This window comes from Chenopodium album, chromosome 9, assembly GCF_948465745.1.
Source record: "Chenopodium album chromosome 9, dcCheAlbu1.1, whole genome shotgun sequence".
Classification (NCBI taxonomy): Eukaryota; Viridiplantae; Streptophyta; class Magnoliopsida; order Caryophyllales; family Amaranthaceae; genus Chenopodium; species Chenopodium album.
Window position 1 is genome coordinate 53,414,698 of NC_137842.1, and position 10,682 is coordinate 53,425,379.

The following is a 10,682-nucleotide window of genomic DNA, read 5'->3' on the forward strand; positions in this document are numbered from 1 at the left end:
TTTTAGTTTATTTTAAAATAGAATGACATTAGACATACATTTGTAGAAAATGAAACGTGATTTGTTGGTAATCTTTTAGTTGATAACCACTTCAATAGGTTACCTGTAACATGTATCACAACATCATTAGTCAATTTTTTAAAAACGAAAAAAGGAAACCCCTCCCCTTGCCGGCAGCAACCCCACCACCACCGGGCGACGCCTGAAACCCCTCCCCATGCCAGCCAAACCATTTTGCTCCTTCGCTAGCCGTCGTCTCCACCCCCTCTGAAATGTGGCATTCTTCACATACATTGCTTGCGAGATTGGGACGAGAGTGGGTCAAAATTGAGGTTGCTCCGCGAATTGTGGTTGCGATTGGTGGTAATGGGTGGTGGCCGTTGTTGACACTGAAATTTTGTTAATTATTAGGTGTTAGATGTATGTAAATAAGGGCATAATATCAAAAAATATATATAAGATATTGTCTTCAAGATCTCGTAAAATATTTGATGGTTATCTTGTTTACTACTATACGACACTCTATATAAAGAGAGTCGTTTCTAAGGTTTAATTAGGCTCAGATGGAATAAGTCACAAGACCCATCTCCTCCCTACTACCAAACATTGTAGGTACATAGTATGGATTAAGCTGACAAGGCCCCGTACTATAAAGAAATATCAAAACCCTAGCCCTTTGGAGAGAGAAATCAAAGGATCTACGAGAGTTGTAATCCACAAAATATTAATATAATCATTGTTTCCGTATATTTTTCTACTTCTTTAATTATATATTGTAGGTTTGAAATTTTATGGTTTACAAATTGGCACGCTCTGTGGGACAATTTTCGCTATTCATCTCCGCTCTCCGAATTTCAAAACTTGTAGATTTAATGGGGGCATGCCAAATTTGATTTCAAATTCTACATGAAAGTTTCGAGACCAAGTTGCATCCGATGTCAAATCTCCACAAAAAATCTCAAGGGGGGCATTTGTTGACACCGAAATTTTGTTAATTATTAGGTGTAAGATATATGTAAATAAGGAGATAATATCAAAACCCAAAAGTATGTAATAAGCATGGGCACACCTTAGAAACTCAATAACCTTGGGGGCATAGCTCAGAAAAACTCAAAAATATAAGATGTTGTCTTCAAGATCTCGTGGAATATTTGATAGCTATCTTGTTTACTACTCTACGACACTCTATATAAAGAGAGTCGTTTCTAGGGTTTAATTAGGCTCAGATGGAATAAGTCACAAGACCCCATCTCCTCCCTACTACCAAACAATGTAGGTACATAGTATGGATTAAGCTGATAACGCCCCGTACTATAAACAAATATCAAAACCCTAACCCTTTGGAGAGAGGAATTAAGGGATCTACGAGAGTTGTATTCCACAAAATATTAATAAAATCATTGTTTCCGTATATTTTTCTACCTCTTTAATTATATGTTGCAGGTTTGAATTTTTATGGTTTACAAATTGGCACACTCGGTGGGACTATATCTGCCTCTCATCTCTTTTTCCGTACGTTCAAAAAAACGAAAAAAAAAACTTGAAATGACCTCAAAGACCCCTGTCGCCAAAAGGATCTTTGCTACAGCTCAACAAAGGGTTGTTGAATTGGCTGAAATGCTTAACAGCCAAACTGATGAGGGCATCGTTACTAGAGGGATGAAGAAAGATGTTGTTGACTCCGCCGCAAGAAGCTTGCGTGCCGCGTCAGTCCCAACCAAAGCACGAAAAAGTCGTGATCGTCTTGCTGCTTCTGTGAGGTCTCTCACGTCCTCCGATCCACTCACGAATCACATGAGAGTCTTGTGTTTGGTTCGTTCGAACCTGTCATGCACACAAACTCATCCTTCGATCACTTTAATGAAGAACATGACAATGAGTTTAGTGTGAGTTCACTTGAGCCTACTTTTGCTACTGTTATGGTGACGCATACTAAGACGGTCGAACAACAACTGGCTTAAATGAGCAGTATCCTTGAACAGCTGAAGAAAGATGGGGAGGAAAAAGATGCTCAAATCAAACAACAAAATGAACAAATTGTTGTTTTGACAAAGAAGCTTGAGAAACAACCGATTGAGATTGAAAGCAATGACAGCTTAGATGGTAGTATTAAATCGACGGAATTAAAGCCAAATGGGCCACAAAATTCAATCACTGCTGAACAAGTTCAAGCTATGATAGCTAATACTGTCAAGAGCCAACTTGGAGGTGGAGTTGCATACAATAGCCGACGTTATGTGAAGCTTTACACTAGGAGAATAGATGAGCTGAAAATGTCGTTTGTATATCAACCTCCAAAATTTCAACTCTTTGATGGAAAGGGTAACCCAAAACAACATGTTGCGCACTTCATAGAGACATGCAGCAATGGTGGTACTAGGGGTGAGTTGCTGGTTAAACAATTCGTTCATTCTCTTAAGGGAACCTCTTTTGACTGGTACACCAACTTAGAGGCTGAATCCATTGACAGTTGGGATCGGATAAAATGGAAATGGAGTTTTGAGGTCGATTCTTCATCATTGAGCGTGTCGTTAGCATGACTGAGCTAACCTAAACCGCAGAATGGGAGGAAGAGCCAGTCATTGATTACATCAACCGTTGGCGGGCTCTAAGTTTGGAATGTAAAGATCGCCTGACTAAAACCTCTGCCATCGAGATGTGTATTAATGGGATGAGTTGGGAACTACATTACATCCTAAAGGACATCAAGCCAGGATCGTTTCAAGAATTGGCGACGAGAGCTCATGATATGGAACTCTCAATCGCCTACAACAAGAAGAAGAAGGGGCTTTCTTCGGAAGCCAAGAAAGAAAAGAAGGAATATTACAAAAGCGACAAGTCCTCCAAAAGTTCAACTAAGGAGACGTTGTCTGTGACTACCTCTTCTGCACCCATCAAGATTTCGGGAAAGAAGAAAGTAAGGGTACATCTTCAAGATTTGTCAAGAAAGATAAACCTACTTTGAAAGAGCTTCAAGCTAAGAAGTACCCTTTCCCAGACTCTGACTTGTTTGTCATGTTAGACAAATTGGTTGAAAACAAAATCATTCAATTGTCTGAGTCAAAGAGTCCTGAGCAGATGAGCAAGACATCCGATCCCAATTATTGTCCGTATCATAGGTTGATCAATCATCCTATTGAAAAGTGTATAACACTTAAGGAGAAAATAATGCAATTGGCAAAGTATGGGACAATCGAATTAGATGTCGACGAGCCAGTGACATCCAATCATGCCACAGTAGCTCTTGCACCATCATTTCAGGCTCAAACTTTTCAATTTGGAAGTTTGGAGAATGTGATCATACTTATGGAGAGTCAACCTATTCGACATGAAGTCTCATCCCAAGTTGAACAACCTACACATGTTAACTCCTGGAATGAAGATGATGACGAAGGGTGGACATTGGTGACAAGGATAAGGCCAAGGAAACAAGTGCATACTCCTAAATCATAACCTTCACATCGTAGAAGAAAGCAGAAAAGGAAGAGAAAACCTAAGCTTTCGAAGTGTAGAAAGAAAGAAAAAGAAGCCAGCAAGCAATAGGTCCTCCCTATAGATTTGTTTGAGCAAGAGTCGTTGTGTCCCGTTACTTAAGAGGAGTTTCCCGGAAGACTACTTTACTGTGGGTACGGTGAATATAGTTTCTGTAGGGAATATTTCAAGCATTACCCCAAACTTGAACCCCACTGTGATCATAGACTTAAGCATGGTGGCGTCCAAAGGGAAGGAAGCTAGAGCAAAAGAGTCGCCAACAAGTGTTATGAACTTGTAAACCGTTCACAGGGTGAAGGTTACACCCCTTAACGATCCAGGAGATCGTTAACTCCAATAGGACTGGAACCAAGACTGGAAGTTCGGGGATGAAGGTACAAATCCAACCTAAAAGCGATTGAACTTGCCCTAATAATAGACCTCTACTTTATTCTTCTCGTATTCATGTGCGCTTTCTGACTAACATGCAATCAATAGGTTAACCCTAAACCTGTTTAATCTATGTTGGTTGAATATTAATGCACAAATAAAACTATTATTGGCGATCACTTGAATTATAATCATATTAACCCTAAACAAGATTATTAATTATCTTATTAAGTGTGATTACAAGTACGAATTCCCTTTAAACATGCATAAAAGGTGTGATAAAGCAATAACAATAAATAAATATCAAGCAACAAAATAATAATAATCATAATAATCATAATTAAAATAATCATGTTAAAACATAATAATAGCAAGATCCTAGGCATGATACTAACAAGATTAATAACAAACTCTAGCATGTCACTAAGCAATAAAGATCAAAGTTTTAACCCTAACATGATACTAACGTGAATATTAGGAAAGACAATAGGAAGCATCGCAGGAATCATAATAACCATATTTGATATTATAACCTTTTCCCTAAACATGATACTAGGAATCATTGTTGTCATTTAAAACATCAAGCATCCTAACATAATACTAGGAAATATAATAACAACCTAGACATGATTTCTATATAATAATATCAATTAAAATAATTAAAGCACTTACTTGGATGCCTCGTATCTCTTTCTAATAACAAAATACACACGTTAGTAACTTCAAGGAAAATAATAAATCAAACAATTAAATTAAATAATTGAAAGAGAAATTAGGGACCAAACCCTCAGAAATTAAACCTTTCACGTCTAGGGCGAAGGCAACTTCGAATTATGCTAGGCGTGTCTGATCTTGTGAATGCGGAATTTTGTTTCTGAAAAGTTGGTTTAGAAAGAGAGAAAGTATCAAGAATTTCTTAATGAGAGTTGATGAGAAGAAAGAATTGATAGGGAGTTAATGATTTAAAATGGAGGTTTTAGGAGGCTATTTATAAAGAAAATCAGCCGGATATGATAAAAAACGAATCAGAGTTTCGAAAAGAATAAAACACGACGCTGTCGCCAAACACGCGCCTGTCGCCAGACGCCAGGTCTATCGTATGGCGCTGCAATCAGTTTTCCACCCGTTTTCATATTTTGATAAAATTTAAGCGTACGAGAGGGTAAAAGTGTAATTTCCTTAAAAATACTTCTTTTATTCTAATTAAAACTCTTAAAAGTCAATTTATCAATGCTAATCAAATTAGGATTCAAAAGAACCTTCTAGAAAATTCTAGAAGACTATAATCAATCATAATTGCATTAAGAATGATAAATCATAATAGGCCCTCCTCTAGATCAATGGGCCGCATATAAAAATTAAACCGGACCCAGTTTAGTAATTTGGTCATAACTTTCTCATTATTCATCGGAATTGGGCTTATAATATATCGTTAGAAAGCTCTTTTCGAGAACAATCCAACTACACTATTATTGGACCCTTTCCAAGGACCAAACTAAACTAGATTGACTATTTCCTTAAAATATGTTTTCAAAAACAGAGAGAAAGAAAATAATTAAAAACTAACCGCAGCACTAGACTTTCCACACTTTCACTTCATTCGATTATGATCCGACGTGAAAAGTACTCATCACTGGGTTTGGTTTTGGGGAGACACAAATGGGTGTCTACAGTTTCCTTTGTTGAAAGTGAGGAGGAACAAGTTGATAATGAAACATCAACAAAATTAGCTTTACAACAATCCAAGGTGGTAGTAAATCCAAAAATATCTAATGTCTTAGATGCTCTTCCTTCACACATGGGATGGAGGCAAATTTTTCATTTGCCCAAAGAGATGTGTCAACATTTATCTCTTGCACTTCAACACCCAGAGTTGTATGCCGATAAGGTGAAAAATGCTGAAGAACATGAATATTCTACGAGATCTTGAAGATAATATCTTATATTTTTTTTGATATTATCTCCTTATTTACGTATATTTGACACCTAATAATTAACAAAATTTCGGTGTGAACAAATGCCCCCTCGATATTTGTTGTGGAGATTTGACATCGGATGCAACTTGGTCTCGAAACTATCCTGTAGAATTTGAAAGAAAATTTAGCATGCCCCCATTAAATCTACAAGTTTTGAAATTTGGAGAGCAGAGATGAAGAGCGAAAATTGTCCCACAGAGCGTGCCAATTTGTAAACCATAAAATTTCAAACCTACAATATATAATTAAAGAAGTAGAAAAATATACGGAAACAATGATTATATTAATATTTTGTGGATTACAACTCTCGTAGATCCTTTGATTTCTCTCTCCAAAGGGCTAGGGTTTTGATATGTGTTTATAGTACGGGGCCTTGTCGGCTTATTCCACACTATATACCTACAATGTTTGGTTGTAGGGAGGAGATAGGGTCTTTTTGACTTGTTCTATCCGAGCCTCCTTAAACTTAAAAACAACAACTGGGAGGTCTTTGAGACTTATTCCATCTGAGCCTCCTTAAACCCTAGATTCTACACTCATTATATAGAGAGTCGTAGAGGAGTAAACAAGATAGCTATTAAATATTCTACGAGATCTTGAAGATAATATCTAATAATTTTTATATTATCTCCTTATTTACATATATCTTACACCTAATAATTAATAAAATTTCGGTGTCAACAAACGCCCCCTCGAGACCTGTTGTGGAGATTTGACATCGGATGCAACTTGGTCTGGAAATTTCCTGTAGAATTTGAAAGCAAATTTGACATGCCCCATTAAATCTACGAGTTTTGAAATTTGGAGAGCGGAGATAAAGAGCGAAAATTGTCCCACCGAGCGTGCCAAAATTTATTTTAACAAATTTCGATTCTAAATAAATAAAGATGGGAAATAAAGTAACAATGAATTTATATTAGTATTTTATTTTTGGGTACAATCTCTGTATAAAAGTTTATAATAAAATAAACTAAACAATCTTATTTATTCAGTTCCACACCTTGACGATGACACGTGTGTGACACTTGTAGGTTGACGTTTGATGACGTCAACTTGAGTTTAAATGCTAACTATGTTATTTCTGTAACAACAACTCTAACTAATTTTGTTTTATTATCCTTTTTCTCATCATATAAGAAGATTACTAACTATATTTAAAAAAAAAACCTATTCATTCATTATGCGTTTGCCATATTAATATGATCTTATTCCATTAAAATTAGATGATCGAATATTAAAAGACAAAAAAATTATAAACTTGTAATATACACATACTAACTCTCGATCAATAATTGTATTTTTAAAAAAATAAAAATTATGCTCTTTAATAATAATACAACTACTAAATCTATACCAATTATTTTGCCAATAAATGAAATTACGCTCTTATAAAAAAAGTGAAATTATGCTCCTTAATATTGAAATTTGATAATAATTGACTATATAGTATAACATACAATTATTAATATTGTAATATACAATTGCTTACACTCGATCAATTGTTTTTTTCACCAAAAAGTGAGATTATTTTACAAATCAATCAATCAATCAATCATCATCAATCAATCATCAATCAATCAATCAATATATTATACTAAAAGACAAGCAAATCAATGTGATGCTCACACATGTCACTCTATGATTTGCTTGTCTTATAATGGTAAAAAAATAATTTAAAGAAATCTTAGAACAATAATTTTGGTTAAAATTTATTGTATAAATCATTTTGATTCAAAATATTGTTAATAAAATTTGATAGAATTTAAACTATTTGGAAATAAGTTATTTTACGACAACTTATATTTAATGAATTAATGCTAATATGAAAACAATTTTTTTTTTGAAATGATTGATTCAAATCTAACCTATATATTTAATTTTATTCTAACTATATACACTAGTAGAAAAAAACGTAATGGCAAGCGGTTTTGAACCGCATGGGCTTATGGGGCTTGCCATTAGGGGAGAATGGCAAGCGGTTTTGGCGCCAAACCGCTTGCCATTTGCACTTGACATAATATTATGTCAAGTGTAACAACAAGCTATTTTGGCTCCAAACTGCTTTCCATTTGATTTTTTTCCACAAAATTAGTATTAATTAATAATAATAGTATTAGTGACCTGTTTTAATATACATACTAATCTGTCAATATTATGAATTATTAATTATTATTATTAATTCTCAATATTATTATTAATAATATTAATATAATAATTAGTAATAATTAAAATATTACAAATTAAAGAATAATAATACAATAACAAAATGAAATAAATATACATATCAAAAGTAACATCAATAATATACTTAATTAACAATTATATGTACACCGAAATACATAAAGATAACACTCACAAATAATATATACTACGTACTAATTATATATAATTAATGTAAATATATATAAAAAAAACATAACTAAACATTGTTCATAATAAGTAAACTTAAGCTCACTTAATTCGGTGTGTGCGCCCCCACTCCGACAACTAGATGCCATGATTGCCATCAAATGTCACAAAAAAAAGCCCACATGTCGCAAATTTCATCAATTTCTTTGCTTGCTAACGGGCCTTCCCTTTGAATCTTGCAAACCTTTGGAAAAAAAAAAAGAAAAAACCAAACATTATACATCATGCATATTACATAAAATTCAAACCAAATGTATGTCAACTATTTCAAAGGCCACATATATAGGTTTATTTCTTTCACAAAATGGCCCAAATAAGGCCTACATGACTTCTACTTTGCCCAATTTCTACATTGTCTATCAAATGAACAATTTCTTTGTCATAGCATGCCCATATTACCTACTCTTAGGTGTCTAAGGTTTGAAATCACATCAAAAGAGAGTTTTACTAAATTTTAGGACGCCTTTTATCCAAATTTGCCCAAATAAGGCCTATATGACTTATACTTTGCCCATTTTCTATATTTTCTATCAAATGAACTATTTTTTTCTCATAGAATGCCCATATTACCTACTCTTAAGTATCTAAGGTTTGAAATCACATCAAAAAAGGGTTTTTACTAAGTTTTAGGACGCTTTTTTTTATCTAAATTCGCCCAAATAAGGCCTATATGACTTCTACTTTACCCATTTTCTACATTTGTTATCTAATGCACTATTTCTTTATCATAACATGTCAATATTACCTCGTCTTAGGTGTCTAATGTTTGAAATCATATCAAAAGAGCATTTTACTAAGTTTTAGGGTTTTTTGGGCCCAAGATGCAAAGGCTTTTTGGCAGCCTCTGATAATGAATCAAATACATCAAATCAGTCACCAAATTCACCTTCAACATCGCGTATCATCTCATCTAAGTGATCACTACCACCATCCTCGGTCTCATCCCCATCTCCACCATCATCACTCCCATATTCTTCTTCAACATGAATCTTGACACTTTTATCATGCGTCTCATTCCCAACAACATTTTCTCTATACGATCCCTTTTCACCGTGCCAAACCCACACATGATATTAAGGCCTAAACCCATGACATTGTACATGAGCCATGATGGTATCAACACTATCGACCCGTGTGACATTATTATAATTTACACAAGGACAATAAAGGTAACTTAAACCCATTCTGAACTGATACTGTGAAGCACTCTTGCAAAAATCTTAAACCCCATTAAAGAATTCCAATGTATCACGTCTACCATACATCCAACCGCGATCCATTGACGTTTTAAATTACCTTTAAACATACCAACTGTAGAGAATATTTCAAGCATTAAACCCCTAGCTTGAACCCCACTGTGATCATACACTAAAGTACGGTGGCGTCCAAAAGGGAAGAAGATAAAGCAAAAGAGTCGCCAACAAGTTTTAGGAACTTGTAAACCGTTCACGAGGTGAAGGTTACACCCCTTAACGATCCAAGAGATCGTCAACTCCATAAGGTCTAGAACCAAATAAGGGTTCGGGGATGAAGGTACAAATCCAACCTAAAAGAGATTGAACCTGCCCTAATAATAGGCCTCTACTTTATTCAGATCGTATTCATGTGCGCTTTCTAATTAACATGCAATCAATAGGATTAACCCTAAACCTGTTTAATCTATGTTGGTTGAATTTTAATGCACAAATAAATCTATTATTGGCGATCACTTGAAATATAATCAAATTAACCCTAACTAAGATTATTAATTATCTTATTAAGCGTGATTACAAGTACCAATTCCCTTTAAACATGCATAAAAGGTGTGATCAAGCAACATAATAAATAATCATAATCAATCATTATAATAGTCATAATAATAATATCATCAAAATAATAATAACAATAATATTCATAATCATCATGAATTATAACAATTATAATCATAATCATATTCATGTTAATATTAAAGCATAATAATAGCAAGATCCTAGGCATGATACTAACAAGATTAATAACAAACCCTAGCATGTCACTAAGCAATAAAAATCAAATCTTTAGCCCTAACATGATACTAACAATCATAAATATTAGGAAGAACATAGGAAGCATCGTAGGAATCATATTTAATATTAAAATTACCCTAGACATGATACTAGGAATATCATAATAACAATTTAAACATGATTTCTACATCATAATATCAATAAATCAATTAAAGCACTTACTTTGATGCCTCGTACCTCTTTCTAATAACAAAATACACACGTTAGTAACTTCAAGGAAAATAATAATCAAAACAATTAAATTAAATAATTGAAAGAGAGATTTGGGACCAAGCCCTCAGAAATTAAACCTTTCACGTCTAGGGCGAAGGCGACTTCGAATATGGCTAGGTGTTTCTAGATCTTGTGAATGCGGAATTTTGTATGTAAAAGCAAGTTTAGAGAAAGAGAA